We start from the raw sequence: 17,265 nt of genomic DNA on the forward strand, positions 1-17,265 counted from the left end.
TTTTCTGTAATTCTTTGTTAATTTTTAAGCTTTGAGTGAAGATGGTATGTAGCTTGGGCTTTGCAACTAATTGATACAAGCCTTGGCCAATGATGATGGAATGCGTAACATACTATACTTTTTCCAACTTCTTCATCAATTATTCTCCTTCTAAAGTAAACTTATGAGTAAAGAGTAATGACTATAATGGAAATCATCATTTATATCAATACAACTTATAACTATCATATGCTATTCAATACAAAATAATATACAAATACAGTAATTGACCAAGTATTGTATATTTATGTCAGTAATAGTATTATTATTTTAATTAATTATCCATTAAAAATGAGGTGTTTTTATTAGTTTTTAATTTAATAGTTGAACTGATATTGCTAAAAATGACCGTAATAAAATATTTTAAAATTGTCGTCAAATATTCTTCACTGATTAAATTAATTATAAGATTCAAACGTAAAAAATTTAATATTTATATTTTATGACTAAACATGTTCTTTCAATTTCACACCTGGCTATTTTAGTCTTAAAAAAAGGTGCATAAACTTATTCTACAAATAATATACCTTTAGTACTTAAAGAATAATTTAGATTGATTCCATGTTATCGTTCATATGGTAAAAAAGAGAGAACATTTCCATCACTCACATGTGATTAATGAATTTTATTTATATAAATTTTAATTAAATCTCTTATATTCAATAGAAACTGTTATGTAATTAAATATCTAATTAATTATATGTTTAATTAATTTGTTTGTATTTTATCATATAGCTTTTATTATATAAAAGTTTGTGTATATAACGAGTTGTATCTCAAATAATTTTATATGATTTGACGTAGATATAATGTTTCTCAAAGATATTACATTATCAGAAAAAAATCATAACAACAGAAAAATTTTAAACAAAATCAATCTAATTTTTATATAAAGAAACTTAAAAAAAATATTAAGTGAGCTTAACAACCTTTTGGGAACTCAATTACGTTTAGCCTTCATTCTTTTATATTTTTATGTTATTTTTAAATTTTATGGAGTACTAAATCTTTAGAATTGATTATTATTGTAATTTCGTTATAGATTATGACGTTAGAATGAAATAGTCTTGTATTTGGTTTATATTTTATTTATGTATTTTTTTCTCAATTAAAAGTAATTATTTTTATATTATAGTAAGTTAACACGGCATTAAATCTACACACCATAACAATCATTAGTTTGCAAGGGTTTTTAATTTTAATTAGAAAGTTACTTTAATTAAAGTTAGAACTTTCATATGATTGAATGATTTTTTTCCAAAAATTGAGAAATTACTTTCATTAAAGTAAAAACTTTAATTAAAATTAATCAAGAAGTGACTTTGCTTAATTAGTTCTTTATCACATATATAAAATGTAAAATAATAGACATGATTAGACATAATAATATTTAATTAATTTGTTAGGATTAGTCTAAAATGTTATTGTTTTTGAACGAAAAGTTACTTTGGTTAAAAGGGAGGACGCTAACAAATTAATTGAGAAATTAGATTGATTAATTTGAAATCATAGACATGAAATCAATAACAATCATTTTTAGGAAACCAATTATGAATCTATTTTGAAAAAAAAAATAGTGAAATCGACCTATTTTCTTTACTATTTTTTTTAGGGTTAAATATGTTTTTAGTTCTTAATCTATCAAGCGAATTTGATTTTAGTCCCTCTTTTAAAGTAAGGTATGATTTAGTCCTCCTCCTCTAGGAAACCTTAATTTTTCATCCTTCAAAACTAATAGCGTTAAAAAAAAGTTTAGTTGGCTAAGGTGGAATGCCACGACATTTTTTTTCTGACACTGAGTCAATCTCCCTCCTTCACTGGCGTCATCTCGACTCCTTTGCAGTCTCCAAGCAGTTCCTCCTCACCAACCTGGCCCTCCATGGCGAGACCCGCCTCGACTCCACGACGAGACCCTTCTCACCTCCCACGCCAACCCTCACTTCACCCCTCTCTCCCACTTCTTCTTCCACCGCTTTGCCCCCACGATCTTCTCCCAAAATTGCCCCTCTCCTCTTGGAGCCTCGCCACAACGTTCTCTCGCTTCCCACTCCTATTCCCCAAAACAAACACCCTAATCTAACGCTCGTAGTATTGTGTTCCCACGAAATCGAGGAGGAGAGTGAAGAGCGCAACCATCATGGTGAAGAAGTCGGTGAACGGGACGAGGGTTGTTGTCGCGAAGGAGAAACACACTAGAATTTCTTCCCTGTAGTAGCACATTGGAGGTTCTGATTTAGGGTCTGCTTGCAAGTATGATGGCGTCGCAGATGGAGGTGGTGAGGCGCTGTGGGGGTTACGCGAGCTTAAGGCATGCGTTAGGGTTTCTGTTCTGGGTTTGATTAGGGGTTTTTTGGGCTGCTATGTTTTCTGGGTTTTATCTTGCATGTTAGAAAGAGAAAGTCACGAGGAGCTTCGTCGTCTAGATGTTCGACGACGTTCTTGCGGCGTAGAGAAAAGCCTCACGATGCAGGTTTCCTAAAGGATTGAGGGTTTTGCGAAGCTGATGGTTATGGTTGTGGAGGCTCGCAACAACGGCGAATGGTTGCTCATGGTGATGGTCTGATGCGAGCTTGGAGGATGACGAGGTTTTGATGGTAGTCTCGCGATGATGAAGGGAGAGTGGTGGTAGAGAGATTGAACTCTGCTCGCATTGGGTGGTGGCGCAATGAGATTGCTCGCGTCTGGGTGTTGATGGTGGAGGTGCGTAATGGAGGATGGCGGCGACTAGGGTTTCTGCGACGATGACTTCACGGCAGCATGGTGGCTGGCCGGCGCAACATTGCGTTGGCAGTGTGGCATTGAAGGCGGGAAAGATTGACGTGACATAAAAGCTAGGAAGATTGACTCAATGTAAAAAAAAATGGCGTGACACTTTACCATTAGCCAGCTCAGCTTTTTTTCAATGCCGTTAGTTTTGGAGGATGAAAAATTAAGGTTTCTTGAAGGAGGAGGACTAAAATGTACCTTACTTTGAAAGATGAACTAAAAATAAATTCGCTTGATAGATTAGGGACTAAAAACATATTTAACCCTTTTTTATCTTATTTTATCTTTTTCCAATTTTATTTCTTTGTATCATTTATTATTATTTTATTTAATCTTTAACTTATTTTATTTATCTTTATTTTCTTATACTATTTTTATTTTATTTGACTAATCTTTAAAAATCAATTGACTTTACTAATACTATTTTGTTGGTTAGTATCTTAATAATATTAAAATTGCTAATCGTTTTAGTTTAATCACATCAACAACAGCGTCGTCAAGTTACATAGTGAAATTTATTCACACTAGTGGAAAATTATATTTTATGTCACGTGATTTACATTTTATTATAAAGAATTACATGTTAAAAAAATATGGTGTCAATTTTGTAAATAAGAATAATCTTTTTATGTCAAACTCTTTATGGTCAATCTATATTTACATTCGGTGTTATAAAATCTAATGTAAATGAGTCTTTTTACTTTTAAAAATAAGGGATTCGAGGTAAATGAGTTTTTAAAATATTATGTACATAAGACAATGTAGCGTAAAACGCAATTGAATATGTTCTGAGTTTCTTCACCTAAACATATTCAATCCACATTATAGTGACTACCATTAGGCGGCATGATCGATTACCTGTCGGTTTACCATAATTAATGGTGTACCAATTACTCTATAACTTAGCATAATGTGATCAAACACTAATTAAAACAAGGAAAATGGGTCATTGGACTCAAGCCCAACCTATCAATGTAAGAGTCCACAAAAGTAATAAATTATATTATAAATAACACAATCATCAGTGTATCTTAGGTACGCTATCATTAAAAAAAGATATCACCTTTTACATTGGTTACTTCCTAACAATTGAATCCATTTTCTACGTTGATTAATAATTTGAAACTCTCATTATTTTTTATATTGGTGACATTTAAGTTGATTTATCAATCTTCAATTGTTTGTTTCCTTTGGTGTAAATGTACTATATTTTTTAAAAAATACTCACAGGTGTCTTTAATATATAGTTTAAAGAATTAAAATATATCTTTTAAATGTTATCTTTTATTTTTTTAAATTGTAAGAAAAAATTAGTTAAAGAAAAATTAAATATTTTGTTTTGAAGTCAAGGCTTAAACTAAACGTTTATTTTTAATACAAATAGGTAACGTCCACCTTTTGTCTAATATATTTTAACTGCAAATGTTAAAAGCCTACTATTTTTTTTCTTGCTATTATGGTGATTGATAGTTTCAGTAATCGCATTTCATTTATATTTGACTAAGCTAAAGTAATAAAAAGAACCATATTAATTACTCTGGGAAAATAATATAAATTCAGATAAATTAAAGATATGCATGTAAATACAACAAATGAAAGCTTTAAACATTAAAAATGTGGTTTTAGGAAAAAAAATGTATGTGAAATAAGTTGAACGTTAAATAAAATAATGTGGTGAAGGTTAAATTCATTAATTAATTGAGTTGGTCTTAGATTATATTTGAATTACTCAAAGAATTGGATAGCAAACGTTTCAAAATTCATTTTCAAAACAAAATTAAGGAGAGGTTAAAATAAATTTTAAAATAATTTAACCTTTATTTTCAAAACATATGAGTTGCTATTGATATTTCTTTTATAAAAAAAAATTAGTGAAAGCACATGCATTTATAAGTGTATGTGTGTTCAATTTTAATTTATGGCAACAAAAGAAATAAAAATTAATTCTTTTAATTATTATTAAAATAAAATAATATTACATTTATAAAAAAATATATTCTTAAAAGATAATTATAAAAAAATAATTATGAAATTTAAAGTGTAAAATTAATATTAAAATAAGGTTTAAGTACGTTTTTAGTCTCTAAATTTTGACACAAAATTAGAATTAGTCTATCTCCAAAACTTTAATACATTTTAGTATCTAAACTTAAAAAATAATAGATATAATCCCTTTTAATCCAATTGGATTAAATATTTTGTATGTGTGATACACATTTCATTCTAACATTTGAATTGTTTATACTATTTGACATGTTCTTGCTTCAATATCAGCTGAAAAACGCGTTTGACATATTAAAAACATTGAAAATAATTGGGTTAAAGGACTATATATATTCATTTTTAAAATTTAGAAACCAAAATATATCAAAGTTTCAAAAATAAATTTCAATTTTGTATCCAGGACTAAAAATATATCTAACCTTTAAAACAATTTATATTTAAAAGAGTAAAATTAATAATGAAATGTATATAATTAGTTGTTTTAAAAAGAAATCTCTTAATTAGTAGTGATTTTTTCAAACAAGAATCAAAGTAAACTGAAATTGAAACTAAACCTGAAAACTGATATGGTTTCTAAAATTTTGAAGCAAATAGTAAAAGCCATCCAAACGGGCCAATTTTTATGTATCTAGAATAACTTTTAAATAATTTATACTTTCTGCACCTCCATCAGGGCTTTTTCTTTGTGTCTCCTATAGTTTCTTAGCACACTCCTATAATTTTTAAAATGACATTTCATTCTTTATAAAAAAGTGAATTTCAAATTATCTATTTTAAAATTATTCCAGAATAAGTTTTTTGAATTTACTGGAATATGACTTTTTGAATGAGATTTTTAAAATAATTTATTTGAAAAAGAATTTCGAAAACAGAATATTTGGATGAGATTTTTTGGAAATAAGCTTTCTAAAACAAATTTCCGTAATAAATTTTCCAAAAAATACATAATATTTTCTAGAATGAATTTTTTGGCATATATGAAATATGTTTGGAAAAGAACTTTCTAGAAGGAGCTTATTCCGTAAAGTGTTATTTTCTCTTTTCTTCTTCTACAACATTCTCCCTCTCTTTTTCTTTCTTTGCAATGGAAATGGAGCAGCGGTGAGAACAACAATAATGACCGAGGTGGTGTGATACAATGAGAAAGGGTATTTCTGTTAGAATAATAGAACATCTAGTAATAAAGGGGTGTAGGAAGTAAAAGCCCTCCACAAGGTGTAAGAAGTAAAATCCTTGTTTAATTTAACCATGTTATGAAAAAAATGTATTGGCCCAAAGTGGCTTTTATATTTGGATTACACTTTCAAAATTGGTTTTACATTAACCAATATTTAAAGTTCATACTTTCAAAATTAGTTATATTTACCATTAGGGTGTTACTCCCTCTACCACCTTGCTTCCTCCACCACCCCATTCCCCTTTTACCCTTTTCTTTATTTTTTCATTCTTATTTTACCCTTATTAAAATTTTAGGATTAATATTATTTAAAATCTCACGTGGACATTCATTCTCTTTACCATTCTTCTCTCATTCTCTTTATTATTTTTTTCAGGTTGTCTCTTACGTTCCACTACCCTTGGGTTGTCTCTCATGTTCCACTTCTTCTTCTCTTTTATAAAATTGTGACGTGAGAGTATGGTGGACTTTGTGTTTAGTAAGATTGAAAGTGGGAAAACAATTCATCTTCAGCCGTGAGTGTGGTGGTGCTTCAAGGTGCTGGTTCAGAGGCGTGAAAGGTTCAAAGGCGTGAAGGTGCGTAATAAAACCCTAAAATATAAACCGTATACTCTTTAAACGGATGTGAGCATCCGTCAACGGATGTCAACATCCGTCAACGGATGTCAACATCCGTTTAAGGGAAACCGTTTTCCCTTAAACGGATGTTGACATTCGTTGACGGATGCTCACATTCGTTTAAAGATTATAGGGTTTATATTTTATAGTTTTTTTATATTAATTTTGAAGATATTTAAATAATATAATTTATATTTTTTGATATATTATTTTTGAATATATTTTGATGTATTTTAATAATGTATTTTTGAGGATCTTTATTGTTTTTAGTATACACCGTGGAATCGCTGAAGGAGGAAAAAAACGGATATGAAAGAAAAATGGAAGATGAGAAACAAATGTGATGGAGTTTGGGTGAGAATCTGAGAGGGTTGGGAGGTGGGTAAGAAGGGGTATAAAGATAGATTTTAGGGTTAAAGTAAATAATTAGGATTAAAAAGTAAAAAGGTTATTTTTGTAATTCAAAAAATATGTAATAGAATTGGGGAGGTGGAGGGAGAAAATGTGGTAGTGGAGGGAGTAAGACCCTTACCATTATAATGTATAACTTTCAACTACATCCGTTTTAAACCAATGTTGAAAGGTTCAAAATAATGATTTTAAATAAGTTTTTTACAGTTGAAAAATATTTAAAGACTTAATAAACAATTTTCAAATGATTTATTGAATAATTTAAAAGAAAATGAAAAGTCATAAAAAATTACTCATTTCAAGAATGTATTCGAAAGAAATGTATTATATCGGTAAAAAAAATATAAAGAAAAACTAGAAATGCAGTGAGTAATGATATTTTTGGATTTTTGGAGTATTGGTTGAAGAATAAGATACACTAAAATTAGATAAGCACCTTTTATGAGTTTTTTATACCCTCTCTTTACTTCTCTCTCTTCTTTATCTCTTAAAATATTTTCACATAGTTCTTTCAATCCACAGTAAAAAGTTTCCTTTTTATTTAATTTAAACTTTTGACAATGACATAAGAGATTTGTTTAATCTCTTTCTTATCTCTTGTACACGTAGATAAGGTAGCTTTATTCTCTCTTTTATTTAATAATTCTATATATATTGTAAAACTTTCTTTATCAGTAGTAGGTCTTATATTATTTTAAGAAAATAACAAAACATTTAAGTAATTTTAAAATAATATAATTTGATATGTTATGCTTGAAAAATAATACATTATAAAATTTGAAATGTTACAAAATATAACTATGCAAATCTTAGATTCATCACTTTGAAATTCAAATCCAACCCCTAATTAAAAATTTTCCATAAAACATCAACATGCATGAAATATAGAAGGAGAATAAAGAATAAGAAACCCATTGAATGACATCGAACTCCAAATTGATGTTGAGGCCTTTTTTTTCTAAAATGAAATCACGATTAGAGATTAAAGATCTTGTGTATGAGAGGGAATGGGAAATGGAGGAATGAAAAGGATAAGTTAGATTTTCACATATATAAATAAAACATTTAGGATAAATGATTGGTTCACTATGGATAGTATTAACATATTTCATTATTTTGTTTGAATTTTGTTAATGATTAAAAAAGTGCTTAATATTTAATATTTAGTAATTGTGATGTTTGTTTATTATACAGACAATTAATGTTAATATACAATTATCCTGAAAGAAACTTATATTTTTTATTTGTAAATATAAAATTTGTAAGGCTAATTATATTAACGTTAATTTTTTCTTTAATAAATTCACTCTAGTAAATTATTTCAAATAAAAGTAAGTTTCTTTTTTATAATTTTATAATATAAAACATAACATATACTAAATATCAATGGACACATATTTAATTGTATTTAATTTTTAGTTTTGTTTTATTATAAATTAATTTGAGAGTTTAATGGATCAAGAACAGAAAAAATAATTTGAATCTGAAATCAAGAAATCAAATGCATTCAAGAGCTGAAATATGAAATTGCTAGAAGACAAAATTGTAGAAAATTAAAGTGCAATTAATTAAAGAACAAGAACAGTAAAAAGCAAGAAAATTAAATTGCAAGATCAATATAGAAATTGTTGAAAAAGTAAACAATTCAATCACAAACTCAGGAACAAAACAAATTGAAAATCTTTGATTTTGATTTGATATTTATCTTGTGAGGTAATTCCTTAGATAACTGTAAAAATGTGGTAGTAGAAATAAAAAGAACCAAAAGGCAAAAACTAAAAGTATATTATACATTTAGTTCATAACTTACTATTGTCTTTTGTTTAGTTATACTGATAAATTTTTTGTGAAACATGTTAGAATAAATGTGTTATTTAAATGTTTACATGTGATAACTTAAATATATTATTATCTTATATTGTGTGTAATTTCTTTTGTAATTATATTTTAACTTCTAAACAAAACAAATAAAAATAGAGACGAAAGTACTTTTCTAAGAAACTTTTGAGAGATATCATATATTCTTTTGTAATTATAAATATGTTAATGTTTTGTACTTTTATTTTTTAATACATATCTGTAAATACATGTTATATATTTAGCAATTATGTTTTATTTCATTTTATTAAAATAATGGGATTGCTACACTTTAATAATTTACACGAATAAATAAAGACAATTAATAAGTAACAATTTTGAACAAAAAGGGAAATAAAATAAAATCACATTATCTACACGAGCACATGGTGAAGAGTATTATTCTTTCTTTGTTTAGCATAATTCTTTGGTTGAATAAAGAAAAAAGTGTCCCTGTGGGAAAGAAGTATAAATATTCTGCCTTTGTCTCATTTCCATTTTTTTTTAGTTTTCTCTTTATTCTTTATGTTTCCTTTAAACGGGTAGAAACAACTTTATTCAGTGATAAGCATAATGATGCACTTTTCATAAAGTGAAGAAAGATAATGTTGATATAATCATACACACAAAAAATCAATTAGTAACGATGTTGGAATTTTTTTTTTAGATAAAATATGACATATTTTTCTTTATTTATTTATATCAACACATTTTTACTAACTTTAACTATTGAGTCTTATTACAATTAGACATACCCCTGTTTTTGTTTGAAGACCATCAAGCTCTTATACTACTATTAATTATAATTGTTTTTCTCATATATATGAACTAGAGAGATTAATTGCATCTTTAAAATGTAAGTTACCTATATAAAACATTTCACATAACATATAACCCAAAACTTTAAAGCTTAACTTTCATGAGTCTTGTTTTTTTTTTCTTGGTTAAAATTCTTTTTTCGTTAAGACTTTTATTTGTATTATTCATTTTTTTTTTGTTAACTAAGACCTTTTTGTGTTAAATTGATTCAATTTACTCATTTTTATTAAATTTCTATAAACAACATCAATGTCGTCTTTACATATCATGTGTCAGTTTATAGTATTTTTAAATTTTGAGTTTTTTATTTTTAATTTTTTTTAAGTTTATTTTCACGTGTCAAGTTATATTATGTCACATTATAATGTAAATGTTAAGTGTTAGTTTCTTATATCAATTAAGTTCCTGTATTTGAAAATTTGACTGAGTCTCAATTTCTTTTTTAAATTTTGTTAGAGAAATTAAATTTATAAATACATTTTTTAAATATATAAATATTTAAAAAATTAAAATTATTTTAAATATTAAAAATTATATGTGTTACTTTATATTTATATTTTTAAACAATTACAAGCTCAAAATAGGTATTTTTAAAAAATAAATAAATTAAAGAATAAAATTAATTTTAATATTTAGGCATAATTACTAATTTGATCCATTTTTTTAGGGACAACATTGTTTCATTTTAAAAAAGAATTGAAAGAAAATTAAATAAAAATTTCAAGAACAAAATTGAATACAATATATTGAAACTGTCACAGGAACACTAACAATAATAAGGGACACTAACAATAATATGTGATACTAACATTAATAGGTGGTACTAACACTAACATGTGATATGTCACATGTTTAATAGGTGAAAAGTAAACTTAAAAAAACAAAAATTAAAAGTAAAAAACTTAAAAATACACAAAAACAAAAATTATTTTAGCGGTTTTTTTATACATACCACTCAAATTTATCATTTAACTCAATATAAAACCTTGAAGTCATACATAAATTTCTAGTTAACGGGCACACCTATTTTCATATAAATAACACTTTTAAATTTTTGAAAATTAATTTGTGTTCAATGATAAGTGCAAAAAAAATAGTAAATTTTCATATGGAATTTTGACACATATGTTTTAAATTGTGTACATTTGTATCAATTTTTCCTAATCTAAGAAAGATGAAATGTAATCATATGTTTCTGAGTTTTTTTATTAAAAAGAAATCATCTGATCCCTATTTTGTATATGTTTCAAGTAAATAAGAGAGAAGAGCAAATCTAGTAACAATTCGCCCAAGCTAGAATGATCCCGTCTAAGCGAGAGCTAATTAGAGAAATATCTTCTACAAGCCACTCTCGCCTAAGCGAAAATGTTCTCACTTGAGCAAGATTAGGAAGCCATTAATTTAAAAGTCATTCTCGCTTAAGCGAGAATAATTTAGCTTAAGCGAGAATGACCTCTCTTCACCAAGAAGTTTCTTCTCGCTTAAGCGAGAATCAACTAGCTTAAGCGAGAATTCGAGCAGTATATATACTCATGATTCAGGAAGAAAAGAGGACGGGGAGCGTATAATCAAATCAGGGTATTAAAAGAGTTCGTCTTCAACTTTAGCTATAGGATCTTCATCTTCATCTCTTAGAATGCTAATAATGGCTACCATGAGTGGCTAATCCTTTCTCTTGGGATTGAATGTAATCAATTTGAACTCGGATGTAATCTGGTGATATTTATATATAACATTTATGTTTTTATTCAATATTGGTATTTTTGTTCTGCTCTTAGTGCTTGATTCTATCTAATCAATAGTTTCATGAAGGTGGATTTTATACTTGACTGGAAGGTATGTCTAAAATCTGATCTGAACAAGAATAGTTGATATCCTGTGATGCTAGGTATAGATTTTGTTGAGTACAAACGAAGTCCCACATCAGATAAAATAAGAGATGGATATGAGTTTATATACACATAAGATACCTCCATTGGTAAGAGGCCTTTTTGAGTGGTGCCAAAAGCAAATCCGTGAGGGCTTGGCCCAAAGCGGGCAATATCTTACCAGTGTGGAGATCTATGTGTATATGTGTGTAGGGGAGGTAGAAGAACCATAGTCCTTTGTTTGAGGGGAGGATGTTGGGTACAAACAAAGTCCCACATCGGATAAAATAAGAGATGAAAACCTATTTATATTTAAACCTTTTTAACTTAAAATAAACAAGTCTCATTATTTTTAAACCAATATCGCTTCTAAAATGTCATTTGTTAGGTCTTTACACTTATAGAATATTTTGCATTAAAATAATATATAATATTAATATATTTTATACATTTCAAAGAACAAACTATGTTGGTATTTATCATATTGAGTGTTGAATTTTTAACAAGCGTACCAATAATCAATTGTAGTATAATGATTTTTAAGTGAAAGTGTCGATCCCACGAAGAACAACTTCAATTAAAATAGATAATTTTATATCAAACAACATATATATAAGGATATTCAATCTGATTCATAATGGATTTTGATAAGCTTCCACTTTTAAGTGTGTTTTTAGTCACCTATATGACTTTTTGTTTATCAATGATCATAACAGTATATTCTGATTGTTTCTTGTGTTGTTCCTAAGTATATATAAAGGCATCTTGTGAGTATGAAGGGATATGAGATTCCTAAGAGCAAGTGTATTTAAGATCAAGTTTATCTGTCGCTTAGGTGAGAGAAGCAAATTGAACAATTTTTATGTGATTGATACATGGTAATTGCTAATTGTATGCTTTTATGGTGTTTTGCATGTATGATTAAGTTGTGTGATTAGGAATTGATGAGTGGAAATTGAAATTAGGGTTGTAATTTGGTTTACTTGAACTATATGATGAAATTGGAAATGTGACATGATTGGTATGGCAAAAAATGTTGTTTGAATAATTGAATATGGTGTAATATAAATTTGGAATATGTGTTGGTTGTTGGATTGAACTTGTAAGGCGGAATGACATAAATTTGCAAAATTATGCAAATTCTCTAGGCGAGAGAATATACTTGCTAGGCGAAGCCAAAATTAGAGAGTTGTTGACTTGGTTGTCGTTAAATGAGAATATACTCACTAGACGAAGTCAAAGTCGAAGAGCTATTGACTTTGTGGTCACTAGGCGAGAATATATGATGGCATATGCCCTAGCCATGGTTAAGCATACTTAAGAAGAGTTGGATTCATCTATGAAAGGTGGGTCCGAGCTCTAATCATCATGAGCCATCAACATGTTCTTAGTAAAATTGTGTGTATTTTAGACCTTGTATTAAGGGTCAAATAGTATAGTATTTAATTTTAGGCCTTGTATTAAGGGCTAAGTATTGTATGGTTTGTAATCTTATTTTTAAAGAGTGTGTCCCACCATGGGACATGATGGCCACATGGCAAGCTCTTAGTGAAGACACTTCTTAAAAAGGAAGTGGCCATGTGTCACTTTCCAAGTGGAGAAACTCTTCCTAAAGTGGATTGCCACATGTCACTCTAAGAGTGGAAAGCTTTTGCAAAAGTGGATTGTCACATGGCACTTTAAGAGTGGAGGAACTTTGCAAAAGTGGATTACCACATGGTACTCTAAGAGTGGACAAGACTTTACAAAAGTGGATTGCCACATGGCACTCTAAGAGTGGAGAAACTTTGTAAAAGAGGATTGCCACATGTCTCTTTAAGAGTGGATAGTTTTTAGGGTTTCTTGTCTACTTTGGAGACACCTTTCTCTATAAATAGAAGGGTCTCCTTCCTTGTAAAATCACTTGATGAATTTGAATGCTATTATGCCAAAATGTGTGCAAACATATCTTGTCTCAAGTCAAGGCTAGAGCATCCCATGAGGTCCCTCTAACCACCCTTCTCTAGAGTTGGCCCAACCTCTCCGGAGATCCATCAAACACCTCCATCCTACTACAAATACTCACCAAAATCTCACCAATATTGTGAACCCACCACCATATCCATTACTTCCGCACAAATTCCACCTCCATAGCTTCATCCTCGCGCTTTGGCCCAACCTAGCTCGAGGAGGACGCTATCATTTGGTATCAAGAGCTTTGGGTCTACAAGAGCTAAGTATCTTGGTCCTTTACCTATCTTTGTGTATTTCTTGTTGTTATTGTGTTGTTCTTTATTGTCTTCCATTGTTTACATCCATATATGTTATTTTTATGGTTCTAGTTTGTTCTTTTGCGGAACCATTCGGTTTTTACCACTAAGTTTCCATATACATGTGTTGTGGCGTGCTTTTATATTTTTTTTGAGTCTTTCTTCATATATTTGGTTCTGTTTTAATGTCATTTTTGGGTTATTTTTTATTTTTTATTCCATCCGTGTTGTCTAGAGTCATGTGTAGTCATTTTTATGTCATTTTCTCTTAGTTCGGGCTTTGCAAAAATCATAAAAAAATATGTCCCATTGGGATTTCGAAATTACACTATATACATCCATTTGAGTGCTTTTTTTTCTTTCATATTTGAGTTCATGCTTGTCATTAGATCATTGTCAAGTTCTTAGAGTTAAGTTTCTCTTGTGTTTCTTTGAGTTTCATACTCTATTTTTGATTCTAGTAAGATTTCTTCCATTGTTTTTGAGTCATGAACTTTGAGCTACCCAAACAAATTGTCCAGATCTAATTTGTGTTGAAAAACAAAAGTGTAGACAAAAGTAAAAAGCCAAAGTAAAAAAAAAAAAAAAAAAAAGTAAAAGTACAAGCAAAAGCAAAAGTGAAAAAAAAAAAAAAGTTACTTTGACTTGAGACTTTGACATGAGACTTTACCATGACACTTGGAGATGATACTTGGACATAATACCTTGACATGACACTTGGACATGACCCTTGGATATGAGACTTGGACATGACACTTTTGACAAAATATTGTCTCTGCCTACATTGCACCATTAGCTAAGTGTTTGTAAAGATAAAGAAGTAATAATTCTCTATTCTAATTGTTTTTGGTTTTATTCATCTATTCTAGTGCCTTTCTTTAGGTAATTCTTTTGAGTGCCTAGCCTTTGTTTTTAAGCTTTATTTTCTTGATTGTCTTGTTCATTACTCTCTGTTTTGTCTCAACATAACTCCTTTTGAAGAGCTATTGTTCAAATTGGCCCTTGATTTGCATTCTCTTTGGATTCCTACCTTTCGGATTTGGTTTGATATTTGGTGTAGGATATTCTTTGGAGGAAAAACGAAATTGGACATAGTATATTGGGTGATCGGAGACCTCTTTGGACCTTGAAACCTTGAGGAAGAGACAAGAAGAAAAGGAGTGAAACACTTTAGAGAGGAACACACATTATTTATTTGTATTACGCATTTTTGAGTTGTAAAATTGTATTGCTTTTGGATTTGTAACTCATAACCTTGTTAGGTATCTTGGGGTAGTCTGTGATACTCAATCCCATATCCTAACAAAGACTTGTAAACCATATTGAAAACGTTTTTAGTTGGTTAAAGTTTGAAGGTTCCAAAGTGCCTTCTAACTTTACCATTAGGCCGCATAGTCTAGTTTAATTGTTGTCTTTAACTGCTTATAATTTATTGTGTGTCTACTTGTGTATCAAACCTAATTCCATTTGAGAAGTTTGGTGCAAGAGAACTTGAGGTAAACTTTGGCTAGGAAAGGCTTGGATTTTAAGTGATCCTTAGTGATTCTCCTCTCTTTCCTGGAAGTGAACTTGAGATTATTTTGCCTCCTTAAATCTCTAAAGGAATTTACTTTTGAAATACAAGTTTGTGTGTGCATTACATATTTTGAATTTTTTTTAAGAATGTCTAAGGAACCTTCTTACCAAATTGATAGTGATTATAGTGAAGAGGCCCAACCAAATTTAGAACAAATGGCCAAGGAACTAAAATCACTAAAACTTTGGCAAAAACAAGAATCCATTTTGAAAGAAAAAGAAAGAGTTGAAAGAGAACAATATCTTGAAACCTTAGAAGAAGAGCTTAGAGTTCTAGCCCAAAAACAAGAAAAGGTCCAAGAAGAGATAAAGAAAAGTAGGAGTAGGAGTCACTCAAGGAGAAGTTCAAAAACTCCCACAGAAAACACATACCCTGAACAAGATAGTAGGACTGCTGCACAATTCTACCAACATCCTCCACCTAGAAGGTATAGAAGGGAGAGTGAACAACCACCAAGAGAGATTAGGATAGACCTTCCTCATTTCCATGGGAAAGAAGATGTTGAGGCATACCTAGATTGGGAAATGAAAGTAGAACAGTTTTTTGAGTGTCATCAAATAATAGAGGAAAGGAAAGTTTCCCTAGCCACCCTAAGCTTTCAAGGGAATGCCATGTATTGGTGGACTTCCCTAGTGAGAGAAAGAAGACTCTCCAATTCCCCTCAAGTCCAATATTGGAATGACTTAAAGAGTGCTCTAAGAAGAAGACACATACCTTCCTACTACCATAGAGAGCTTATGGATAAACTCCAAAGGCTCCAACAAAGAACCATGAGTGTGGAAGAATATAGGCAAAAGATGGAACTCTACATGATGAGAGCGGGAATTAGGGAAGAAGAAGGAACCACCATTTCTAGATTTCTAAGTGGTCTTAATCTTGATATTAGAGATAAAGTGGAGTTGTTGCCCTATCAAGATCTCAATGATTTGGTACAAATTTGCATAAAAGTTGAGCAACAACATTTGAGAAAAGGTTTGAAAATTGACCACTCTAACTCTAGTGTTAAGAAAGACTATAGGAGGGAAGATAAGCAAGTGATGGAAGAGGAACCCTCTAGGAATCTATGGAAGGAGAAAGAAAAAGATAGATCAAGGGAGGGAACATCATTACACACTCGTACTAGTGAAATTAAATGTTTTAAATGTCAAGGTAGAGGTCATATGGCATCACAATGCCCCACTAAAAGGACCATAATCTTGAGGGATATTGACTCATATAGTAGTGAAGAGGAGGAGGAGAAAGGCACAAGTAAGGATGAGAGTGAAGGAGAAGATTCCTACCCATGCGAGGGAGATCTCCTCATGATGAGAAGAGTTTTGAAGAATCAACCTAGTCCCCAAGTCCAAACCCAAAGAGAGAACATCTTTCATACAAGATGTCAAGTTTTAGAAAACACGTGTTCTCTTATTGTGGATAGTGGCTCATGTTGCAATTGTTGTAGCACTAGGATGGTTGAAAAGTTAGCCTTAACTATATTGCCTCACCCCCAACCTTACAAACTTCAATGGCTTAATGATGGTGAAGACATGATAGTTAATCAACAAGTGAAGGTTAAGTTTTCCATAGGGAATTATGAAGATAGTGTGCTATGTGACATAGTACCTATGGAAGTTTGTCACATCTTGTTAGGAAGGCCTTGGCTTTTTGAAAAGGAAACCATACATCATGGTCGTACCAATGAGATAACCTTCAACCATAAAGATAGAAAGTTTGTACTTCATCCTCTCACACCATCTCAAGTTGAAACCGACCAAGTACAAATGAAAAATAAGAGAGAAAAGGAAAGAGATGACACTAACATATACAAAATCAAATGTTCAGAGTGTCAAAGCAATACACACATGTCCAATGAGTGTCCCAACAAAAGAGCCTTCATGTTAA

At 30.0% G+C, this 17,265-nt stretch overlaps 1 pseudogene; it reads left to right on the plus strand.

Moving 5' to 3' along the window:
* The first annotated feature begins 12,856 nt into the window (after window positions 1-12,856).
* Window positions 12,857-17,032, plus strand: LOC148204597 (uncharacterized; annotated as a pseudogene).
* The last annotated feature ends 233 nt before the right edge of the window (window positions 17,033-17,265 follow it).

Source organism: Vigna umbellata, chromosome 1 (genome assembly GCF_029865625.1).
Source record: "Vigna umbellata cultivar VRB3 chromosome 1, Vumbellata_1.0, whole genome shotgun sequence".
Taxonomy (NCBI): Eukaryota; Viridiplantae; Streptophyta; class Magnoliopsida; order Fabales; family Fabaceae; genus Vigna; species Vigna umbellata.